Below are 15,823 nucleotides of genomic sequence, written 5' to 3' on the forward strand. Positions count from 1 at the left end.
CTTTTGGAAAGACGGAAAATTTCATGCAGCTGAAACTGGTCTTCCACTAGAGCAAAATTTTGGCAATAGTGCAATGAAGAGAAGATTACAAGATTTAGTTGTAAAGAATACCCACGCAGCAATTGATGTAGCTACCTATGGGGTGCAAATTGAAGCAAGTAAAGCTAATGTGCAATCTAAATTATGGATGCATGCACTAGATCAACTGGAACCTGGTAAAGTAGCCAAAGAAGATTCGGCTAACGCAAGTTAGTGCACATTTGGCTGACGTCAATCATAAAGAAGTCTTGATTGAAGAAAAGAGAAGAAGAGAAGAGGAACTAGGGCCTTTCTCTTCTGGCCCTCCGAAATGGGTAACTAAAAGAACACATGAACAACCAAAGCTTGCTGAAAATATAACCCTAGATCAAGAGATGGAAGATGTGCCATAAACAAAGAAAACCAAAGAAAAGAAGAAAGGCAAGTAGCTAGGCTACAAATTGCAGTCTCACATAGAATCTACAACCGATCTCAAACAAGTCCTAGAGAAATGAGTTCTGGGAATCAAAATTGAATTCATCTTAGGCAAAATTCTTGGAATTGCCAAACGTGAATTCCATGATGTAATTATTAATGTAATCAAAAGGAAAAGACAATATGTTAGTGATGAAGCTCAAGAAATAGTGCATGCTTTTTTGCAAGTTCTTCGAGTTTTTATGTAGGATGAAGATAGGCTGACTTCACAAGGAACTCATCTTGAAGCAGTTAAAGAATTAATCACAGCAATTGAAGTTGAAGATAAAGAAAGCATGAATGCAAAAATTAAAGAAGTGAAAGCTGAAAATGTAATGATCGGCTGGCCCAAACCAGTTGGGCAACCCACCCCTAAAAAAGAATGCCGTCTACAGCACATGCATGAGGAAGAAGATGCTCGGTTCATTCCAAGCAGTCACTACTCGCGAACGCATTGGGCAAGAGCAATAATGGAGATAGTCGTCAAGATTGGAGAAAAATAAACACTATGTATTGCACTCTTACACCATGGCTCGGAGATAAACGTCATGGCAAGGAGTCTCTATGAAAGTGGCGGATGGCCCATAGATGTTGATCCAGATTGGCGAATGAGAGCTGCAAATAACTCTTCTGGAGAGTTATATGCTACATGTCCTAATGTGCAGGTAACTATTGGAGACATAAAAGACAATTTTCACTTTTTTGTTCAGGACTCTTATAGTTACCCTATCATTCTTGGGCAACCTTACAGTTTTGAAGCCCGCTTGGAAACAAAAGCTCTTAATGATGGTTCTTCCTATGGTTGAAACTGAAGTAAGCATAATGAACGAGCTGTCCAATTTCTTACTGTGTGTGTTAACCATCATTGAAACAGAGATCGACTATGTGATTATCTGCCACACTCTAGATTTTGTTACATGGTGTGCTCGAGAATTCAAGGGTTTTTTGGGCTGTAATGCTGGCTATGGCAATGTGTCATGTACAAAGATTAAACCTCCTTATGCTACAGAAACTGTGTCTCTAGTAAATATGTATGTATGTACAACCAATAGTATGGGTTGTTATAAGTCTCTTTCAACCATGAACAAAACTAAAAGAAAATACTTATGTCATGTAAAAAGGAAGCTGAAAACTTATGACATGATGGCTGAAAATGAAGATATTTTAGGCATTTTTTTAAGACTGATTACAACTGACACATTGGCTGAAATATATGCGGCTGCTCGTATAGAAAATCAGGCTGAAAATCAGTCCATAGAAGTATGTACATTGGATTTTTATCAAACAATTCAAGAATTTGTTGAGCAGAAAGACATTGGTTTACTCAACAAGGCTGAAGCGCAAGTGGAGACAAAATATAATATGGTGGATAAGAAAGTCAAGCCTATGGCAGTCCCATTGCCTCCTGAAAGTAAAGGAGTGGCTGATAGGGCAACATATCAGCCAAGTCTTCGTGATCCTTCCAACATTGGTCACAAGTTCACATTTGAAAGTATAAAAGAGCTCACAATAGATGAAAAATCTTTTCTTTCGTCGGCTAAAAAACACTATTTTATGCAAATGCTAATGAAACATTGAAAAGCTTTTGCATTTCAACCAAGTGAAATAGGTTATGTGGATCCAAATATTGTGGCTCCTATGTTCATTTTTATGGTCCCACATGTGCCTTGGAACCTCAAGCCTATTTCTGTTCCAAGGGCGCATTTGCCCAAATTATTGGAACTTCTAAATGAGAAGATTAGAATGAAGATTTTAGAACCTTCATCAGCACCTTACTCAAACCGATGGTTTATCGTGCCCAAGAAAAATGAATCTTTACGATTCATTCAAGATCTACAACCTGTTAATCGTGTCACAATTCGAAATGTTAGTTCGGGTCCAATTGTTAACGAATTTGCTGAAGCTTTTGCAGGTAGAGAAATTTATTCTATGGGTGACCTATATTTAGGATATGACCAATTTCACCTTTCATTAAAAATCCGAGACATTACCACAATGAAGACACCTCTTGGATTGGTCTGCATGTGCACTCTACTACAAGATGCAATAAACTCTGTAGCCCATATGATGAATGCCATGCACAAAGTCTTAAGGGACTTTATTCCACAATTTACTCTTCCATTTCTTGATGATGTACCTATCAAGGGATGTGAATTCAATGAAATAATGAGGATCTTGACGAAGATGGTTGCAGGACATTTGTAGTTAACCATATTCATGAATGTGATAGGATTTTAACAAGGCTAGAAGAAGTATATCTTACTCTTTCTGGAGCTAAGTTGTTTTTTGGAGTAGAAGAAGTCCTAATGGTCTGTCATCTATGTGGCCCCTATGGACGCAAACCTTTGCCAATCAAGATAGATTCCATCAGCAAAATGCAAGAAAATAAAAAAATATTTTAGAAGTAAGAAGATTTATTGGGGTATGCGTACTCTATCTCATATAGATACCACATTTTGCTCATGTAGCTGAAAATATTTATCAATTATTAAGAAAAGGCCAAAGATTCTCTTGGGGTAATGAGCATACTCTCACTATGCGTAAATTAAAGAAGCTATTAATTTCAGCCCCCACTCTTAAAAGGGCTGATTATTCAAATGGTCACCTTACTGTGGATACAAGTCCCATTGGGATAGGATGGGCTGTTGGCCAAGAGGATCTTGAAAGGTAACAGGTATGCAATTCGTTTTGGAGAAAAAGTTCTCAATGAACGTCAAAGAAGGTATGCACAAGTAATAAGGGAATTCTGAGGAGTTGTAACCGTATTAAAGTGTGATCGTGAATACTTTATAAGTGCTTCCGTAGTGTTAGAAATTGCTTGTCTTCCACTCTTGGGCATGATTGCCAACTACTCTACACCCGACATTGCTATGCTAAGATGGATTGCGTATATTAAATCTCTCAATCCCGATTTAAAGCATATTGCAAAAAAGGTGAATCCACTTGCTAACATGCTATCACATGCAAGATATGACAATGAAGAAGAGTTGATGGAAGAAGATGAAGCTTAAGAATCTATACTTGTTGAATTTCATTCCGTGGCTCCTGAAAATACATTTTCAGGTACTGCATATACCGGTCCAAAGTTGAAAACAACAGGGTGGTCAACTAGAAGCTAGCATGCTCATTACATTGCTCAAGTTCTAGTTCATTTCCTTGAAGAAGACTATGAAGAAGATTGACTGAAGATCAGCCAATATTTGAGCACAATGAAGAAGAAGGAGACTTCGACTGATGAGGAGTTCAAGCATATCAAGAGGAAAGCTTATGGCTTTTTTCTTAAAGAAGGACATCTATGGAAGCACGCAAAGAAGAAGAATGGAGCGCCTGTCCGAGTTTTAGGTAACAGAAGATTGCAACAACATGTAATGAAGGAATTTCATGAAAGTTTGTGGGCTGGCCATAGAGGCATATGGGGAACCTTTAGTAAAGTCAAAGAAAAATATTGGGGCAAAACATGTATCAGGATATAGCACATTTTTTTGAAACCTGTTATGTGTGTCAAATGTATTCTATGGTTAAGCATCGAGATGGGTTACAACAAACTTATCCTTTGTCTATACATTATAGATGGATTATTGATATTATAACTATGCCTACTACACGAATATGGAAATGCAATATTTAGTGCTTGCAAGAGAGGATCTAACCAATCAAGTTGAAGGCAAAGCCTTACCAACCAAATCCACTCAAGCTATTTGTCATTTTTTGCTTGAAGAAGTGTTTTGTAGATATGGTTGTGTGGGTAAAGTAATTGTAGATAGAGGAGAGTTGGATGCTAATGAGGCACACAACTTCTTTGCTCAATTGGGTATTAAGTTGGCTTTAACATTAGCCTACAACCCTGAAGGCAATGGGAAAAGTGAGAGAGGGCACCAGCCTATTCTCAAAGCTCTAGCAAAGTCTTGTAGAGGAAATATCAAAGAATGGCCTAAAATGCTACCTTTTGCATTATGGGCTGACCGGACTACTCACAGTATAGTGACTAGCTATATGCCAGTTGAACTTATGCATGGACAACAACCAATTATACCAATTGAAGAATCTATTCTCACATAGAGTCTTCTACCTTGGGAGGAAGTCATCAATAGAGAAGAGTTGCTGACTTTGTGCACATGGAAGCTAGAAAGAAGGCCTAACGATATTCAAGCAGCTATTGAGAAGCTAAAGAGAGTAAGACTAAAGAATAAAAGAAGATTTGATAAGAGACATCGACTTCATCCAAGAGCAATTCAAGAAAATGACTGGGTCCTTATCTATGACGGTAGCCTAGACAATCAATACAATACTTCTAGGACAATGGTAAAGTGTTGGTTTGGCCCGTATGTGGTAAAGCTCGTTCATGACAATGCCACATATTCATTGGCCGAATTAGATGGGACCAACATAAAGATATCCATAGTAGAAAAAAGAATCAAGCTCTTCAAATGAAGAGAAAGTTCAACATGTGAGTTAGAAAACTTGGATATAATTCCAAAGCAGAAAGACATAGAAGAAGAAGAGACAGAAGATGAAGACATTGACATGGCAAAAGATACTTCTTCTGACACTACAGATCCGTAAGACTTTGGCATTGCCACAGGATGTGCAGGTTAGGAGGGGGTGAATGTCTTGCCGCTACGTGCACACCATGTAAAAAAATCTAGAGTGTGGCTTTCTTATTGATTTAGAGAGTCAATGCCATTTTAGACATTAGTGTTAGTGTCCATGGTTCAAAAATATTAGATTTTTGGACAAGTTTTAACCAATTTTTGATATTCTAGATGTTATCTTTTGTAAAAATCCATAAAACTATAGACAACTTCTAGATTAGGATGATATGTAAAAGAAAGCATGCAGCTTTCAGCAAAATTGAGAGGATTTTATGTAAAAAGAGAGATTGACAAAATCGCGCGACGCTTGATCGTTGTTTTTAGGCAGTGAACAACACTCCAAAGTGGAAGATAAAGAATGAGTGATATGGCAGAATTCTGGCCAGGTGTCCTGGTATTTAACGCCCCTTTCAGAGCCAATGGAGGCATCAAATTGGCGATCTGAGCAGTATAGAGGAAGGTAATATTTTATACATGGTTTTGTCTATTAGAGTTTTATCCTCTCATAATGCTAGAATAAACTGACAGGCTTCATCTTTGTTAGTATTCTTCTATATTTTCTAATTTTTTCTTGGGAGTATTCTTCAACGTCTTCCATTTCTTCCAACCCCTTCTCTTCCCTCTACTCCTTTCCTTGAATCTATCTTCAACCCTTCTCTTATCTCTATCATCTCCAGAGTCTAAGCTCTTGAACCCCCATCTCGTGAAGACATATCTCCATCTATCTTGTCCAGTTTTCTTGCCAAACCCCTGTGGTGACCTTCAACCCTATGCACTCCGACAACGTCCAGCAAAAGCTTCAGCGAACACATCCACAATAGGTCGAGTACCAACATTTTGAGTAGTGACCTTGTTTACTGGCTATAAGTCCTATATGAATCTGGCTGTCCCATTCTTGTTAGGAATTGTGAACCATGTGTTGGAATATGGAGCTGAAGATGATTTAAAATTCCTATCATGATCCACTCATTCAAAAGCTCTACCAAGTTGGGAAAGTGAGCCCTCGGCACACTCATAGGCCGTAGATTCCAAGGGACATGCAGAATGGTTAAAATAACCATAGGTGTCACAACCCTAGGATCAACGCATCCAATCTCATATGGAAAGAAAGCAAAAGCTTTTTCATGTCTACATAACATCTCTTCAAAACATGTTACCTCTTTAAGAAATAGAAAATATTCAGTCCAATTCTTCATCTCTTTCAATGTCTCAGCTGAAAACTTATGTTTGCGATACCAGTAAGATCTTGCAAAGGAGGTTGCATAGCAGCTCTCCTAATCATCTCATCACTGTCCAAAGGTAGCGGTCCTACAACTGGCTTGGGTCTGTCCCAACACCCATTAAATGCAAGAAAGCTATTTAAGAATAAAGTGTCTTTCATATAGTCAATCTTATTTGAAAGTAAATACATCGTTTTTTAAATGCATTGGTTCCGAGGAAAGCACTAGTTCAGGAGACTATATCAAAAACCAATAAGGAGAAAAGCCACTAAAAAACCAATAAAAACAGTGGTAATGACTATCGTACTTACCTAACTTTTTTGTGAACAGTCTTATATTTTGTTTGAACTCTAGCTTCATTGCTACAACCTGTAGATTTCACCCCTCGATGAAAATACCCTGATAAACACAAATTTTACTGTGTATAAACAACAACACCCAAATCTTTTTGCTGAAATATGTCAACAAGGAATACTTTTTGCTAAGAATCCTCAACACCCAAATTCTTTTGAAGCATGAAATCAGCAATCTCACAATACATCGCCAAAGAATGAACCTGTAAGACATATGTCAACTCTTGATTGTTAGCATGTAGTAATACCAAAAGTTCTTCCATGGTATCTGAGCATGAAAGACCATCATAGAGACCATCTATCCGGTCTTCTTCCTGCAAAACACCTGCAATCATCAATTCTTTTTCTTTTCTTTTTACATACTTCCTGGAAGCTGTAGGCATATCAGAAATATGCTGAAAACACGAAGTACTTTCAATGGATACACCATAAACACATGAGAAAAAACTACCGCTACCAAGAGGCGATAGCTTTCTCTGACTCGTACCACCATCGTTTGGCAAGACAGTGGTACAGAGCAAAAATCCAATTCTCCTGCTAGAAGAGGGGAATCCCTCAAAGAATCTTTATTCCTCTGATGATTGATGCAAACAGTCATGAACTAGATAGCTCTCTTCCTATCCTTGTTGCTTCGGATCCGTGCATACGTAGACCCATCATCCAAAACCTTAGTCTCCATCCAAGACTCAGCAATAAATGACTGCCCCAAAATAATAGGATAGAAACAATAGTTTTGAACAAAGAAATGATAAGACTCACCCACATCTCCAATAGCAATCTTCAGATTTGGACAAGTAGCATACAACTCTCCTACAGGGTTGTTGGCCGCACGGATGCACCAACCATGATCAACATCAACTGGCCATCTACCAATTTCATATAAACCTCGCACAATTACATTAATCTGGGAACCATGATCCAAAAGAGCAACACAAGGAGTCTCAATCTCACGAAGCTTGATGATAGTTTCTGTAGTTGCACGAGCCCCTAGTGACTTCGAGAAAATGGCTACGAGGCACCAATCTAGGCGCATCATCGCTCTCCTAATACTGTATGAGGTGCAGTAAAGGATGAAGAGACTTTTTAGACTGGATACATAGAGCTCCATCTGTAGGCTCCTCAATGGTCTCTTCTTCACAATCAACCTCCTCAATCTGTAATCCATAGATAATAGCCTCGGCAATAGCTAAAGCCTCTCGATGGATCATATCCTGTGTTGGCTCTTCCATAATTTGGTGCTTTTTTTATGATGTCAATAATAACATCATGAAACTCCCTTTTTGAAATCCACAAAACTTCTCCAAGTGTAAATTTAATTTTGCAATTAAGAATTCCATCCTCAAGTACATTTTTCAAGTCTGTGGATGTCTCAATGTCGGATAGTAGCTTGAGTCCAGGTTGCTTCTTCGGCTTCGAATCCTTTGTCTTCAGGGCCTTTTGATCTTCTTGTACTTTTGGTTTCTGTACATCGGCCATACTTTGCTCGGGTCTTGAAGAAGAAGGTTGAAGAACCTGTTCAGTTCTCCTAGTTGCCCTTTTTTATCCTTCAGATTGATCATTATCTCTTTTGCGCTTTTCTTCAACAAGTGCTTCAAATTCTTGAGATTTTGCAATATAAGCATAGATAGAGAAGACATCTACGTGATCATTCCATCTAGTCCCTTTTCTAATGGCATCTCCTATGAATGAAAGTTTAGATGATGAAGCTTTACCTTTCTTTTTCTGCATGCAGTGCATATGACCATAAAGGAGACTTATCTTTCGGTAATTGTTCCAGTTGAAGACCATAAGCAACAGCTTCTCTTGTAGCCTCTTGCTTCACATAAGAAGAATGTAAGAGAGATTCCTCCAATAATTTCTTCATACCTCCTTTGTCAAAATTTATTTTAAGTGGTTGCTCTGTATCTCCAAGACATATCATCCTGTCCTACCAAACCACCAACTTCAGTCTTTTCCCCTCTTCATAGTCTTGAAAGTCCTTACGCTCATGGTCTAGATTATCACACCATATGCAACAGCGAACACGATCGTTTATGGAAGAATTCATAGGAGCAGAAGAGGATGGAACAGAATTTGGGACTCGGTTAAGTGGTTGTAAATCTCTTCTGGCCATTTTTATTTGCAGATCTTTCAAGTTCTTTGAAATTTCTTCCACCATGTCTTCGACGGTTGGTTTAGCAAATGGTCTACCAACTGCCATAGGAATAGGCATAGGCATAGGAATAGGCATAGAAGTAGGCATATACATGGGATGAGAGGTAGGAGAAGAAGTGGAAGGAGCAGTAGGAGAAGTGGAGGTCGGAGAAGACATCATTAGAGGTGTTTGCATACCGTTTTGTAAGCGAGTCTTCCATCTCCACCTCTTTGTGAATGTGGAAACCGCATCAACAACATATTACCAATCCATCTTCAATCCCATAGCCTGCATACGATCTTCAAGAAGCTCTCCCAACTCGTCTTGTAGTGCAGGAGCAGACACCTACAAGGATAAATCCACCTTCTCCGAGTTTAGGGCTCTTTGCTCAAGTGCATCCAATTGGTTGTAATGATCTTCAAATTCGCATAATAACTCGGAAGCAACAAGTCCTTTGTTGGGCTGATAGACCAACTCTTTGAATGTCTTCCGAGTAGTAATACCATAATCCTCTAGGAAATATTCATCTTTGAGCGCATTTTTGAAGAAATTCCAATTTTAATCTTGCACAAATAAATTAGTCACTCTAACACGCAAAGTAGGCATACAAGTCATAAGAAATAGTTGCTCAAGCTGGTAGGAACTCCAAAGAAGCACATCTGGCTTTTAAATGTTTTAAGATAAGCTGAAACATTCCGTCCATCAAATAATTTGTGTTCACTTACCACGGCCTCAATTGCTTTGGTTGCTCCATGTGTATGCTCTTGTTCTTGATGTAGCATTCGTTGTTGATCCGATTATTGTTGGCGTAGCTATTGCTGCTGTAGCATAGATAACTGCATCTGCTGATTCAGCATTATAATGGCCGAAGAAAGAGTTTGCAATAAATTCTTCATCTTATTAGTCAAAAAGGAAGAAGCACTTGATGATAAATTGGGTGTTGTATTCGAAGAGTCTCCCATCTCAACAATCAGAAGTGACGCTTTCACGTCCGGATCACCAGGTGTCACACAAAATTCATGCTCGGAGTTCGTGACGTCGCTCGCTGTAGGGACGCTTAGCAAGATGGAAGGAAAGGATGATAAAGAAAACTCAATTTTAAGGCATTTAGATGGAGTAGAAGATTCAAATACATTAGTGTTCAAGGATACGTTACAAACTTGCTTTGTATTTGGGAACAAGATACAAAGAAATAATCATCTGAGGTAAGAGATCCACTCACAAAATGAAGAAGAGAAGAGGTTTTATAGAGAAAGTATGGATAGAGGTTTACACAATTGTAAGTTGACATGCGATGAGTATGTGGGAAAAAATTGATATGCTTTGATTGAAGCATGCTTTGGTGAATGAAATGAACTTTTTGATACTTTATTCTTGTTGTCAATCCTTGTGGCCATGAATATCTGAATAGGTAAGGGATGTTTTGCTTGAGCTTTTATAGAAAAGACAAGTGACTTTTTGACAAAACTGTTGATGTCTTAATGAGCAAAATAAGCCATAGAGGACAATTACTTCATGATCATTGATCATGGCCGTGGTCTCCATTCTTGGATAGTTGCACATGTAAGCACGGATCTCTTTTCCTCATTTCTCTTCATCCACAGGACTATTGGTTCAAGTGTCTTTACATTCAAGGTAACACACTGTGGAATTTATCACTCTGACCAAATCCGCAACGAGTGGAAGGGCACCATTTATACCATGGATGAGAAAATTTATACCAAAGTACACCATGGCTATAAATAGTAATATCAGATCACACCAAAGGCATAGCAACGACCATTAGCAAACACACAGCTCAGCCCTTCATTGACCAATATTGCTGTCATCTTACTAATTCCGTCGGCCTTCTCTAGCTTCCGCTCTCGGCACTCCTTCGTCGCAGTAGCATCACATAGAATCCGATCTTCGTAGCTTCAACGTCATCTTCATCTCATCCTCGTGCTCTGTCACCCTCCTCCCTCGTCAATGCTCTCTTCTGCGACTTCTCTCCCTCGACTTGCTATCCACTGAGACTTCTTCTTTGCCATTACAATGGCCTTGACTACGACACTACAACAGAAACGAGGCATAGACATGCATGTTAGATGCGCTAAGTCAGGCGTGTCTATCATTGCGTCTAAAAGTGCGTGTAAACATGCCTGTAAATAGACGCAAATTTTGCTTCTATATATCTGCGCAAGTAGACGCCAATATAGATGCGCCAGCAGACACAAAATTATTTAACCACCTAAAATTGCAATTCACATAATTAAAAAACCAAAGTTAATAATTATTTAACCACCTAAAATTGATTCTTGAGCATGCACGTGTGCGCATGATAAAAACCATAGAATTAAGAATACACATTGAATCATTGAATTTTAAAAATAGAGTTAATAATTACTTTTTCATTGCTCTCTAATGAATGGCAGTTCCTCCAGTTGACAAGCCTAATATAAGTAAATTAGCGGCAAGCGACAGAAACCTTACAATTAGTAGCAAGCATCGCAATATGTATCTCGTAATTTCTCTACGTACTTCAAGATGATAAAAAATACTTCCGTTTTATTATGGAAAGTTTCTATTTAGATTTAAACTTGACTATTGATTCTTGAGTATGCACGTGTGCGCATGATAAAAACCATAGAATTAGGAATACGCATTGAATCATTAAGCAAATTAAGTATGTTACAGTGAATGATCCATCTCATCTTCAATGAGATCAGCCCTTGCTAAACTATCTACTTCTAGGTCTATGTTACCAAGAGGTAACGAAACAAATAAGTCTATCCCACTATCAGATGTGTTGCTATATTGCTCAATAACTTCATCAATATCATCGACAATCACATTATTGTCTTCTTCTGTGTTTCCTTGAACATCCTCGCAAGGTTCATCTTGTACTATATCACACATATCATCCATTATGGTGTCATCGTGCACATCATCATTAATTGTTGGATTGTCATCTGCTATCTCCATGTCGGTAATATTACCATATATTGGTTTTGAGCGATTAGATATAGGGATGACATACCACCATCGGTTATTGTTTACCATTGGATGATACACAACCTGTATTTGAAAAACAAAAGCAAAAAACTTAAGTACTTATTATATTGTGTATATGTATCACATGTATACATATAAAAAATTTAGCCTTTGCATATATACTTGCTTGCATTGTTGAGGTAGTACTAATGTGTCATTCTTGTTTTGGTGAAATTTTGTAGAGTCAATGATTACAAAACCACTTGGATGATGTCTGATTTGTAATGCTCACCATTTATTACCACTTCTTTAAATCACTTCACATCGAGTTCATATATAAAGAATCGTCTGAAGTCAAGCGTTATAATATCTTGGATCAAGCCACAATAACCTTCCATGGTACCATTGGCATCCTCGAAGTGAGCAAGGACACCACAATCTTGGGTATTTCTCTTTTCATCTATACATTGAGTTTGAAGATGTTTACCCTCACACCAAAGTGCATTGAATAATGTGCACTAGTAGTAAATTATAAAAGATCAAACATGTCAATTATTTATATAAAATAAAACTTATAGAAACAAATTAATTGATAGTATGTCTCACCTTTGATAAGCAACCTCGTGCGTATTCCCACTCTTCTTGAGATATATTAATTTCCTCCTCTTTTTCCATTCTCTCCATTTCCTCATGTAACCAATCTATATCAATATGACGTGGGAGCGCATTTAGATGATCTGGAAATGAGACATTACGTCCATATCTAGTGCAAAATTCTTGTCTTTCGCTTTTTCTTCTTGCCCTTGCTTCATTATATAGTGTCACCCATTTGCTCATTACATCACTATTGAGCACACAAAAACTATTTAACTTACGAAGTTCTTCTTTTGTTAGCACTTTACTCATTCCTTTTCCTTGAGGTACTATAGAGGTCATCCTGAAGTCTTCATCATCTTTCCATAGTCGTGGTTGAGAGGAATCCACTTCAGGAAGATATTCAGAGATATAAACAAGGGATGATTGCACTAACCAACCCTCAACCAAGCTTCCCTTAGGCCGTGCTTTTTACCTCACAAAATCTTTCAAGGTTTTCATGAAGCGCTCAAGAAAAAACATCCACCTTACATGAACTGCCCCACAAAGTGCGATCTCATCAATCAAATGTACGAGTAAATGTAATTGAGTAGTCAAAATGGATCTAGGAAAAATTTCCTCCACCAAACAAACCACCTCAAGAGATAATACTCAAGCATCTTTCAATGTGTTTGGATCAATTTCCTTCAAGCTCACGTATCTGTCAAGATGTATTTGAGAATTGTTTATTTTTGTGTAGAAATTCAAAGATATATAATGAAAAAATACAATGTATACACACCTCACAAGCTCTCCCATCTTGTAAATGATATCATGTACATCTTTGGATACACAATGGGATATGCTAGTAGGAAGTACGAGCTGAATGTAAACAATATTCATAGATCAAATGATTAGTTGAGGAAAAAGTCATCATACCCCAAAGTTTACACATAGTTACTCCACTAATTACTATATTCATGGTTAGAGATACCCTTACTTGAATCATTTTGTGCCAATCGTGGGACTTCAAAATAGATAGTTGCTCCACACCTCTTTTCTTTTTCTTTATGAAGGCTCCCTTGAGACATCTCATACATCCTGTGGGTGTTCGAGAGCTATATATTTGTTCCTTCATTATTTTTTCCTCGTTCTTTGATAACATCCAAGGTGCATGGGGTAGCTCAATCTTTCCTCTAGGTCCAATGCGTGGCCAGGCTCATCTCATGCGACCAATGTTACGTAAATCCTCCCTTACATTAACTGAATCACGAGCCCCTATCAAGTGATCCCATAATGTAGATAGAACATTTTTGAATATGTGCATGGGGTCCAACACGTGATTGATCTTGAGTTCAGTCTAGTACGGAAGACGAGAAAATATAGAGAACCTAACAAACAAACAATATATTATGTAAACAATTCATCATGCTAAATACTTTAAAGTCAATCGAGAGAAATGCACTTCTTACCGACTCATGCCGAGTGGAGGGTGGCTGTCGGCATTAATCCATCTCTCCTTCCAATCTCGAATGGTTAGAGATTGTGGAGTCATTCCATTAGTAGGGAGAACATATTTGGGATGGTCAATAGGAAGAAATCGATCATGATTGTCGTAGATAACCTTTTTTAAACGTGCTGGCCTAGAGGAAACTAGAGAGGGACCACAAATAGGACATGCATGATATCCTGACGTGGTTAAACCTGAAAAAACAAGTGAATTAATAAAATGCAATTGATTCAAGTCTTGAATTTCAAATATTGAGTTATATACATGTACCTGAACACTCTCTGTATCCTGGAAAGTCATGCATGGTCCACAACAACATGGTCTTCAATGTGAAATCTCTAGAGGATGCAGATGCACTTGTAACTTGCACCTCAATACCTTCCCATAACATTTCTAACTCTTCAATCAAAGGCTCTAGGTAAATGTCCATGTTTTTGACCTTATACTTTCTAGGAATCAGAAGAGACAACATTACATATCCCTTTTTAATTGCCATGGATGGAGGAATATTATAGTTCACCAATACCACTGGCCATACACTGTATGATGTGCTTTTGATGCCAAATGGATTGATTCCATCCATACCTAAACCAAATCTCAAATTTCTTGGCTCTTCTTTTAAAACAGGCCACAAATTATCTATATGTTGCCATGCGCGTGTGTCTGCAAGGATCCTCCATTTTCCATCACTTGAATGATGAATAGCATGCCATGACATGAGCTTTCCAATAGACTTACACTTGAACATAAGTTTTATACGTGGAACAATCGGAAAATGTCACAAAACCTTACGAGGCATATCCATTGACTTCATCTCCACTTCGTATCTTGATTTGCCACAAACAGGAAACTCTCGTGCGAACTCATGAATCCCACGAAATAAGACACAATCATTGACACATGCATGGATCTTGACATAATTGAGGCCTCCCAGAGATGTGAAGTAATGTCTTGCTTGCTCTCTCTTAGTTGGCAATTTGTTTCCTTTTGGAAGCATTTGTGATAATAACCTACATATATTTTTAAAAGTGAGTTAAAATACCATCAACATCATATATTTCTATCTGATTTCAAAATAGAACAATTAATATTATGATTCATAAGCCAAACTAAATTGATACCTACTTTAATAATGCATCCAAACTGACATTACTCCATCCATAAATTGTTTGCAAGTTAAGTATCTCGAGGGACGCACGAAAAACGGAGTACGTACAACCTTCATACAACAGAGTAGATGATGCTACATATAGTGGATCGTCTGGCTTTGTAGAGTGACCTTCTCCCTAAACCGGTTCTGAAAATAGATGGTGTACCATGTTGTCTAAAATCTCATCCTCTACGACTTGATAGGGCATTTCATGAGGGCTACTATCATGGTCGTCAGTCTCTACTCTTCTTGAAGACTCTGCCTCCTCGCGTCAACGTTTTGCAGCCTCTCGACGCCCGAGAGGGAGCATCTGAGGATGTGGCACCGCATCCTGCTCAACCACAAAAGGGAGTTTCATGTACGTTGATATATAATTTCCATAACATAGACTAGCAATCTTAGTGGTTAAAAAAAACAATGAATACCGGTGATTTTTCTCGGTCCCATTCTCCATACAAGCTGAGGTGTGACATTGCAATTCGACGTGCTCAAAAAATACACCCTTGACAACGATCACACATGCATTTAATTTTTCATCGTAGCCATGCATCTCGATTTTGACGACACAATGTTTCATCCTCACTTGAGGATGTGCTCATTGACTCATCAGCATGCACCGCACTAGGTGATGATGACATGATTAAACCTAATTCATGACAACATTAAATTAAAATATTTTTTATTCATATGTTTACATAAGATCTCAATTTTAAATACACAAAAATCATCATAAATACATTAAAACTTATGATAAGAATTCATTATTAAAACTTATCTTAAAAACAAAAAATTATGATAAAGCCTAAATATGCATCTATATTCGCGT

The sequence above is a fragment of the Lygodium microphyllum genome, chromosome 10, assembly GCF_053477565.2.
Source record: "Lygodium microphyllum isolate KBCC chromosome 10, Lygodium_microphyllum_v1.1.10, whole genome shotgun sequence".
Taxonomy (NCBI): Eukaryota; Viridiplantae; Streptophyta; class Polypodiopsida; order Schizaeales; family Lygodiaceae; genus Lygodium; species Lygodium microphyllum.